Here is an 11230-nt window from a genome sequence, read left to right on the forward strand (position 1 = left end):
GCATTTGCTGTGATTGTTATTCTCAACAAAACAAATGTCCGAGTGAACAGCACTCAAACTCCTCATGAGCTCTGGTATGGTGAGACTCCTTCGGTAAAGCATTTCAAAATTTTTGGAAGCAAATGCTATATTAAGAATAATGATGAACAGCTTGGAAAACTTGAACCTAGAGCAGATGAAGGCATTCTCCTTGGTTATTCTCCCCATAGTAAAGCATATAAGTGTTATAATAAAAGACTTGGAAGAATTGTTGACATCATTGATGTAGTGGTTGATGAAAAAGGATACATTCCTAGGCAAGTAAATTATGAAAATATTAAAGAGGATGAAGACTACTCTCCAAATCAGACTGATGATGAAGAAGAACCTCAAGAGGCACCAGAGGAACAAATAAGGATAGAAGAGAAGACTCCATCCAGGTATGTTCAAAAGAATCATCCAGAATCTCAAATTTTGGGGCAGAAAGAGGCAGGTATACAAACAAGAAGAACAATTGCAGAAGCCTCAAGCTATTTGGCTTTGCTCTCCTCCACTGAGCCACAAAATGTAAAAGAGGCATGTAAAGATGAATGCTGGGTCAAGGCAATGGATGAAGAACTTGAGCAGATCGAAAAGAACAACACTTGGGAGTTGGTTCCTAGACCAAAAGAGAAGAATGTCATAGGGACAAAATGGATCTTTAAAAATAAGTTGAATGAAAATGGAGAAGTGATTAGAAACAAGGGAAGATTTGTTTGTAAAGGGTATGCTCAACAAGAAGGAATAGAATTTGAAGAAACTTTTGCTCCCGTTGCTAAACTAGAGGCCATCCGAATGTTCCTTGCTCTCTCAAGCTTTCAGAAGTTCAAAGTATTTCAAATGGACATGAAATCGGCCTTTCTGAATGGAGACTTAGAAGAAGAAGTGTACATTGAGCAACCAGATGGTTTCATTCTTGGGAATGATCCAAATCTTGTATGCAAACTAAAAAAGGCTCTCTATGGTCTTAAATAGGCTCCAAGGGCTTGATACTACCGTTTGGACAAATATCTTCATCAACAAGGATTCTCAAAAGGATCAGCAGATAGCAATCTTTATATAAAAATTGAAAATGACAAATTGCTAATACTTGTTGTGTATGTAGATGATATTATCTTCGGCAGCAATGAAGAAGCTATGAGTCAAAGCTTTGCCTTGGTGATGCAAAAAGAATTCGAAATGTCTTTTCTTGGAGAACTGACATACTTTCTTGGATTGCAAATTCAACAAAATGAAGGCGGTATCTTTTTGTCTCAAACCAAGTATCTCAAGCAGATCTTGAAGAAATATGGCATGGAAGATTCAAAACCAGTGTGTACCCCTATGGTTACAAGATGCAGCCTCAGTGCAAATGATGAATCTGCAGCAGTGCATCAACCAACCTATAGATCCATGATTGGAAGTATTCTTTATTTAACAGGTACTCGACCAAACATCATGCATGCAGTGGGAATAGTTGGAAGATTTCAGGCAAATCCTAAAGAAACCCATCTTCAGGCAGTAAAGAGAATTTTCAACTATCCTCAAGGAACTCAAAACTATGGCTTATGGTATCCTAGAGATACAGATCTCACTCTACATGCTTATACAGATGCAGATTGGGCTGGAAGCATGGATGACAGAAAGAGCACAAGTGGTGGAGCATTCTTTATGGGTTCCAGATTAGTATCTTGGTTCAGCAAGAAATAGAGTTTGATTTCTTTATCTACAGCTGAAGCGGAATATGTGGCTATTGCATCTTCTTGCACTCAACTTCTTTGAATGATGCAAACCTTGTAGGACTTTCAAATCACTTGTACACCACCTATCTCCATCTTATGTGATAATACAAGTGCAATTAGCATTTCAAAGAACCCAGTCATGCATTCAAAAACCAAGCACTTACCAATCAAGTATCACTTTCTCTGGGAACAAGTGTTGGAACAAAAGGTCAAGTTGGAGTATGTTCCTTCTAAGGAACAAGTTGCTGATATTCTCACCAAACCACTACCCAGGGAGACATTTGAATACCTCAGATAGAAGCTGGGTGTAGTTGATGCATCATCTTGCTGTTAAATCTTGTCTGTTTCAGAGAAAAATGGGGGTACGTGAGTTCCCTAAGGAGGATCTGCTTACATACGTAGGTTTGTGCAGAGACAGTCGTGTATATGGAGGTTTGATGGATATCAGTAGGGACAAGCTCTGGTTGAAGATAATCTAGTATGGGTCTGACAGAGACCATCTGGCACAGGTTCAGGGGGAGCAGATAAACTTCTAATGATGCATTGTTGGCATTATCTCAGAAGTTTTTGGTTCTAGTTCACAACTATTGTTGGATTTAGGTGGAACAAATGCAGAGGGAGAACAGAAGGAAATCATGGTTGCTGATCTGAATGGTGATTGACAGATGCTACTGCTATCAACCTTGCTTATAGTCAGGGGGAGCATGAACAACACACTTCAACAGAGTAGAGACTTCAGCATGTACTCAGAGGAAGCATGGACAGAGTGGTACACCTTGGCATACACAAAGGGGGAGCTCATTCAGAGATTTCAGTAGGTACTCAAGCAAGGATAATTTGAGGGGCTAATGTTTGCCCTTTGGCGAAATTAAGGGGTTTTAAATTTTTAGTGGGCGAATATTTTGTATCATAGTACATTTTTACAAATCACCTCAAATAGCCCACCTTATTTTAAGGGAGAGGGTAAAAAAGGTAAATTTAGCCCTTGAAATTAGGACTTACAACCTTCCATTCGCCCATTTTCAAGAATAGGTTTTATTTAAGTGAATCCTATGGGCCAAATACCATATTTATAAAAGAGGTATGGTAAATTAATAAAAATATAAATAAATGAGAGGTATCGTAAATAAATATAACATTTTTTATATTTACTCCATAAGTCACCTTATATACATGTAAGGGTGTAAACAAATAAAAATATAAGTAAAGTGGAGGTATGGTAAATAAATAAAACGTCTTTTTATACTTCAAAAGGTATGGTAAATAAATAAAAATATAAATAAACTAGACGTATCGTAAATAAATAAAACCTCTTTTTATATTTAGTCCATAACCCTCGTTCTATTTATGAAGGTTCAAGAAAGAGGTTTTATTTAAGTGAATCCTATGGGCCAAATACCATATTTGTAAAAGAGGTATGGTAAATTAATAAAAATATAAATAAACGAGAGGTATGGTAAACAAATAAAACATTTTTTTATATTTACTCCATAAGTCACCTTATATTTACGAACACTCAAAAAATGGGCTATATTTAGGTGAAACCTATGGCCAAAATACTATGGGACAAATACCATGGACTAGATTGTTATTAATACCATACAAAAAACAATTATTAACCCTAATATTAGAATTAATAAAAATAAAAATGGCACATGGTATTGACCCATGGTATTCACCTGGAATGTAGCCTATTTAAATGGGGGAATTAAACCAGCATGTAGCCTATGCTAAGATTCACTAGGACTTTACAAAGTTTTATTATTTAGTGAAAGACTCGCCAAGATTACAAGATTTTATAATTGAGTAAAATATTTGCCATGCCTAGTGAGAGATTCGCCAAAAAATTATATAGACATATTATATTATTGATAAAATTGCCTTCCATTTTTCCTATATACCATGGAGATTCGCCCATTTATTATATTTATAAATTTAGGGGGGGTTCTTAAAATTTTCCCTGTACTCAAGGGGTGTATGGGCAGCGGAAAGTTTATCTAGGAAAGAGATTATCTTGGTCTGCCCTTTGCCCTTGATGACAAAGGGGGAGAGTGATTGGTTGTTGTTGCCATCAAGTCCAAAGGGGGAGATTATTGGCATTATGATACATATGTTGTACTTGATGGCAACCCACTCATCTCAGATGATAAATTATAGTACAGCAAAGTTCATGCACTTTCATGAAGATAAAAGTTTCTTTCATGTAGAGAAAAGTTCACGCACTTTCATGAAGATAAAAGTTTCTTTCATGTAGAGAAAAGTTCACGCACTTTCATGCAGAGAAACGTTCTTTCATGTGGAGAAAATTTCACACACTTTCATGCATAGAAAAGTTTCTTTCATATAGAGAAAATTTCACGCACTTTCATGCAAAGAAAAGTTCCTTTCATGAAGAGAAAAGTTCACGCACTTTCATGGTTGGCTCATGGTATTAGTCTAACAGTTTTTGATCCTATGGTTTTGGTCCATGGTATTGCATCCAAAAGTGTTGACCCCAAGTATTGGGTTCATGGTATTGTGTTATTATGGTTTTGGATCGTGGTATTGTGAAAGGCCTAAGACTATAAAAGACGAAGGAGATCATTTGGCAAGGCAATTAATCTAAATGAATTGAATATCTAATAAGTGCTAGATCTGAAATATTTGTGATTGGGGTTATGGTGCAGATCTGGATCTGAATGAAGGAGGAAAATTAGCACATAAAGAAGGATAAGTTCTATTGATGGGTCATAATCCTTAAGCTTGAATAATAGTATCTTTGTATGATTTTGATCTGTTATATGAGGTGCATGCTTGATCTATAAATCTGACAATCTCGGTTAATTAGTGTCTGAATATTTGAAAGAATGAATTATCCTTTATAGATCTGTATGCAGGTTCAGTGAAGTGAAAGAGCGTATACACGTTGGTTCAGTGAATGAAAATGGTGTATACGCAGGTTGGTCCAAACACAGGAGCGTATGCATGCAGGTTTCAGGTTGTTGAAGTAGCGTATATCTTTTAAATTATGATCTCGCTGCCTCTGTTTATTGCTACAGTATTCTGGGTTTAGAATTTGGTGTGTGGTTACTGTTACTCTGTTCTGGGTACAGCTGTCAAAGAAGTGTTTACTTGATTCAGTGCTAATTGGGGAAAAGGAGATTGTTTGATGCAGATATACTTGATGATTGATTGATGTTCATGGATCTATTCTGAAAATTTATGAAACGTGGTCCCTGGAAGAAAGAGAAGGTTGTAGCCTTTAGTAGGCCAGCACCTACGTACTAGTATCTTGGCTAGTACAAGAGCTAAGGGGGTTGTAGCTCCCTTCCAGGAGAAGCTGGAAAATGAGAGAGGGTTGTAGCTCTCTGCAGGTCGCAGCCTGCGTACTGGTAAAGGACTACACCAGTACATTGTAAAAGGAAGTTTCTAATTAAAGAAAGATAGAGACAAATTGCAGCAGGTGGTTTTCACCCACATTGGGTTTCCACCTTATATCTTGTGTTGTTGTGTGTGACTGTCTAATGTTCTGTTTTACTGGTCTGGTTACTGTTTATTTCACTCAGATACACAGATTAATAATCAACATCTGAAAGATAAAGTAAATCATAAGTTTGCATTGTATACGCGGGTTTTACTAACTGAAGTAGCGTATATCCTCTGATTTTTTAAAAGGGAATATTTGGCTTGATAATACTGATTCACACCCCCCCCCAAGTATTATTTCCAACACTTTAACCTGACATTTTTTCTCCTTTATTAGGGTACACTTGGATTGCCAAACCCTTATCACACTTTCTTTTCTTTTACATGTAGAAACCTATCTATGTCTAACCTTGTTACATCCAAGGGCTCAGATTAAACTGTTGAGCTCCTTTTATTCACTCTACCTATCTACTTATCTACCAAGATTAAACAGTTTAGTCAGATTTTTATTCTCTATCTCTAAAACATAAAATTGAAAGTTTGAACCAGTCAAGCTTAAGTTGTTTGATTGTTCATCAATTGTGGCATAAGTTACAAGTTGCACACAATTTTTTTATTACAAAAGAGCAAAAAGTAGTGGCATTTAGACTTGCACACTTTCCTTGGTCTTTCTTTTGGTGGGGTTCATTTTCTTTCACTTTTTGACCATTTTATTCTTTTCACCCTTTGATTTTTCTTTTTGGGTATACCCTCTTTACATTTTTTTAAATTTTTTGATTTTTTGACAATATGGAAAACCTTTGCAACAAGTAAAGGTATGAACATATTACATAGCCCATCGAGTCAATCACGAAATATGACACCTATTGGTATAAGAGCATAACAGTGGCCCCACTTGGGGATGGCTTTTCCTGGTGGAACGTCAAGAACAGTAGGACAGATGGCCTCTGAATGATTTTGACTTAACTATGAAATCTTCTTCTACTTGTTGCTTTATTGTATGTATGACAGTGACATTTCTGAAGCTTAGGGCCTTCTCTTCTTCCAGTAAGTTACTATCCAATCAAAACTGTGACATTACCAAGGATATAGTTTGTACATGTTAAAATCAGGATACATTAAAAAGTAGGATCAAAGTAATGTTTCAAAATCTGACCATTAACTGGCCCTTCTTCTATTTCTGTGCCATCCAACTATTTCAGATAATAAGTATTGTTTCCTTGTAAGGCATAGATAATAAAAGGTCCTTTCCATAGGAAGTCAAACTTCCCATGTTTTCCCTTATCCTCTTTCCTGGAATCCCATCTTAAAACTTTGTCTCCAAGGTAGAAATATTCTGCCTTGGTTCTTTTATCAAATATCTTCTTAAGTTTCTCCTGCAACACTTGGGATCCCTGATATACTTTATCTCTGTTCTGCTGCCGATGGATGGTCTGGTTTATCCTCCTTTGAATATCATTAGGTTCCACCTGAGCTTCTTGAGGTAATTTCATTACAGGAACTCTTAAAGATGAAGGAAATATAGCCTCCATGCCATAGACTAACTCATAAGGACTAGTTCCAATAGATTTTTTGGTGGTGAGTCTATCTGCCCATAGTGCATTAGTAAGTTTCTTGTGCGAATTTTTCTTATTCTCCTCCAATAATTTTTTAATAATATTAATGAGTCTCTTTTTGGAAAACTCAGCCAGACCATTGCCTTGAGGGTAATAGGTTGTAGAATGGCCTAAAGTGATATGGTACTTGTTACAAAAACTTATCATCTTCTTGAATTTGAAGGTTGCAACATTGTCAGTTATGATTTTATCAGGACAGCCAAATCTAGACAATATGTTGGTTTCTAAGAATGCTATGATCACTGTGTCATTAGCTTGTGTAGAAGGAATGGCTTCTATCCATTTGGTGAAATAGTTTGTGGCAGTGAGAATCAATTTGTGTTGGCCAGAAGAGGGAGGATGGATTTCTCCAATGAAGTCCAGGCCCCATTGTTGGAAGGGTTTTCAGTAGAAATTGATCTCAGGGGTAAAGGTAATAGCTTTCTCTTGCCTTCAGAAGTTTGACATTTATGGCAAGCAGTGACAAATTTCTTTACATCAGCGAACAAGGCTGGCCAATAAAATCCAGCCCTTAGGATCTTGTCTGAAGTTGATTTCTAGTAAAGCTGTCCACCACAGTCTCCTGCATGAAATTCTTGGAGAGCCTTGTCAACTTCTTCTTTTGATAAACAATTCAATAGAATACCTTCATGATTGTTCAAAAAGGAGAATTATCTAAAATACAAAACTTTGAAGCTTTCATCTTTAAAACCCTTTTCTTTGTTCTGGATAACCTGGAGGAGTCTGCAGGTTTAATAGTACATAAATTATATCAGCATAACAAGATGAATATAAGAAGGCCTGGCTGATTTGTTGAGTCACCATCTCATGTTCATTATCCAGCTCATTGATGTCCAGGGCTTGACAATTTGTTTTAGTCATGAGCTTGGCCAATCCCTGGCCTTTCATAAGCTTTGTAGGTTTTATTTCAATATCATACTCTAATATAGTAGCAATCCATTTACCTCTTTTGCCCTCAATTCCATCTTGGGTTAAGATGTCTTTGACAATAGCATTTGGTACATAGGCTATCACATGGGAGTATAATATGTAGACTCTAAAGTCTTTGATAGCTTTTACAAGAGCAAAAGCTTGTTTCTCTATGATTTTGTATTTTAATGGTGCATCCCTAAGTGCTTTACTAAAAAAGGCTATGGGTTTCTCACATCCTTGATCATCCTTTGGTAATAAAATAGCTGTTATGGTGTGTTCTAATGCAAATGAAAATATTATGAAGTCTCTATCAAACTTTGGACTTGTAAGGACCGGTGTTCTGGTCAAAGCCATTTTAATTTCTTCAAATGCTTGTTTGGCTTCTACTATCCATTAAATACTTGAATCCTTTTTCAACATATTATTAAGCAATCTAATTAATTTAGCTAAGTTAGATATAAATCTTCTCAAAAAATTAATCTTTCCTAGGGAAGCTTGAAGTTCTTTGACATTTCTAGGGTGGGGTATTTGCAGAATTGCTTTTATTCTAGCAGGATCAATTCTAATGCCATCTTTGGAAATGATATGGCCCAAGAGTTTGCCTTCCTCAAGACAAAACAAGGACTTCTTTAGATTCAAAGAAATACCATATTTTCTGCATTTTAAGAATACTTGTCTAAGATGATCCAAATGTTGCTGATCTGATTTAGAAAAAACAGTTAAATCATCTAGATATATAACCAGAAAATCATGAATTTCTTTTGCAAATGCTATGTCCATTGCTCTTTGGAAGGTTTCTCCTGCATTTTTAAGCCCAAATGGCATTTTGACGTACTTGAATATGCCCCATGGTGTTGTAAAAGTAGTCTTTTCTTGGTCATGAGGATGAACCAGAATTTGGTTATAGCCTGAGAACCCATCTAAAAGTGAAATCCTAGAAGCACCTACTACCCTTTGTAAAATATGATCCATCCTGGGTGAAGGGTAATTATCCTCAAAGAAACCATATTTACATTTCTTAAATCAACACATAATCTGATTTCTCTAGTTTTCTTGCTAGTAGGTACTAGATTAGACACCCACTCTGAAAACCTAATAGGAGCAATTATCCCTGCTTCATACATACGTTTCATTTCTTTTTCAATTAAGGGAAGTAGTACAGGGTTAATTCTTCTGAGCTCTTTTTTGAATGGTTTCTGATTTTCTTTCAGAGGTATTTTATGTTGAATTATAGAGGTGTCATAAGATTTCAAGTCTTCATAGCTCCAGGCAAAGACATCCCAGAATTCTCTCATTAGTTCAACATATTTGAGTTTTTGGTTAGGGGGAAAAGATTTAGATAACTTTACCATTTTCGGATTTTCTTCAGTCCCCAAGTTATATTCCTCAATATTTGCATTTAATGGTTCCATCTTAGGTTTCTTTGGAATATCATTAAAATCAAAGAGATCTTCCAAAGGAGTTAATCCTTTAGGCAAATGATTGTCCTTTAAATTAATGGCTTCAGATTCTCCTTCAATAATCTCATCAATATCCATTTCTTTAAGGTCCTGCATTTCTTTGATGGTGAACTTTGTTGAATGAAGCATTTGAGTTGCACTTTCTGCTGAAATGTCTGTTTCTATTTTATTTGTTTGATCAAACTCAATAACTATATCTACATCTATGTTACTGCTAGAAAATTCTTCTTCTAAATTCAAGAAATTGTTAATCTACTTATCACTATCAAACACTTGCCAGTTCTTTAAATTGTCAGGTATGGCTGGTCTGTGTCTAATCTCAGCTGTGAACTGATGATTAGGTTCAAATGGTAATTTGCAGGTGCTGGCAAACATTGCCATACTATGAGCTTGCAAGTTATGTTTTCCTGGGATTTTAGCAAGCTTAGTTTCCAGAAATGTATTGATAATCTCTATCATTGTTCCTCTGTAATATCTCAATCTGAGATCATTTGTTAGATAATTTCGTTTGATCTGTTGAATTATTAAATCAGAATCTCCTATGACAGATACCATAATTGCCCCTAATTTTTTGACAAGTTAAGACCTAGCAACAGAGCTTCATTTTTCTGCCATATTATTGGTCCACCTAAATTTTAATCTGTAGGCATGGCCTTTAGCATGATCATTTTCAAGATTGTGCACCCGAACTCCTACTCCTGCTCTTAATTTGTTAATTGAACCATCAAATTCTAAGTGCCAAAGAATTTCATGTTCATAATTGGTATCAGGAGTGTCAGAAATCTGTTTAATAGGGAGACCTAGATTTTTACTTCCTTCTAGTTTCTCTTGGGTATCTGTTGTTTCGTTGTTCTTAGAAATTTTCTGGATTTGTACACTAGACTTTCCATTTGTAATTTTTTTTGGTTCTGCTACTAGAACTTCTAATTCATTTGAAGGATCACCTTCAGCATTGTAAAGAATGAAAGAATCCATATTAGAGTGTACTGAGTAGATAGGAAAATTTTGGGTTTCTCCTGACTACTTACTACATATTTCATTAATGTTTCTCTGTATAGTTTCTTAAGTTGATCGAACACTAAAATAGTATCATAAGACATGTTCAATTGTAGATATCCTTGAAGCATTGCACCCCAAGATCTGAACAATAACATGCCATATTTTGGTGGAATATCTGCTACTACTATGTCCATTAAGATTGTTTTGGCAGGATATTGAACTAGTGAAACACACAAGTCTTTGATTATTCCTAAACATCTCACTTGACTCGAATCAAAAGAAAAGAGGTCTTTGTATGGCCTGGTGATGTCTAGGTCTAATTTCTCTATTACAGACTTAGGCATTAGGTTATGAGATGCCCCAGAATCAAACATGGCATTATCAAGTATTTTATCATGTATGTTCAAACTTACATAGAAAGGCGGAATTCCTCCATCTACTGGTTTTCCATTCACTTCAGGGCCAAAGATTAATTTAGGTTGATCATCAAAAACATTTACTGAGTCTTCATTTACAAAGATTTTGAGTTATCTATTGATTTGGCTTTGGTAGACATCATGTTTAGCTAATTCAGACAATGGAACATCTATTTTTAATTTGCCTACTTCAGTCTCTAGATTAAAAGGTTTTTTAGTCTGAGTTCTTGTATTTCAAATAGTTGGATTCTCCTTATCTTCTGTATTCTCTATGTTTTTCTCCTTTTCAGGAGTGGGGTTATGGGCTAAAGTTGTTTCCAAATCAATTTTTGGAGATTCTTCCACGTTTCCTTTGGAAGGAAGTGAAGTGCAGAGTTGTTTATTATTAGGTTGATTATCGAATACATCTTCAAAAACTAGATTAGTAGGATTAGGATCTGATCTAGAAAGAATATGTACAAGGGTGGTATTGGTCTTACCTTTGTTGGGCTATTTTGTAGCTTTCTATTTGTTGGTTTTAGGGACATCAATTCTTCTGCTCCATAAATGATATTGGTTGTGGACTTCATAAATGGTTGTATCATATCCCTCCCTGAAGTCAAATGATTCACCTAACTGAGTTTGGAATTGTTTAAGAATGTGAGCTTCTTGATCCTCTTGGGTCAATAAAACTTGTTGTTCGT

This window comes from Pinus tabuliformis, chromosome 4_2, assembly GCF_031772625.1.
Source record: "Pinus tabuliformis cultivar Carrire ecotype Pingquan chromosome 4_2, CPIR1, whole genome shotgun sequence".
NCBI classification, from domain to species: Eukaryota; Viridiplantae; Streptophyta; class Pinopsida; order Pinales; family Pinaceae; genus Pinus; species Pinus tabuliformis.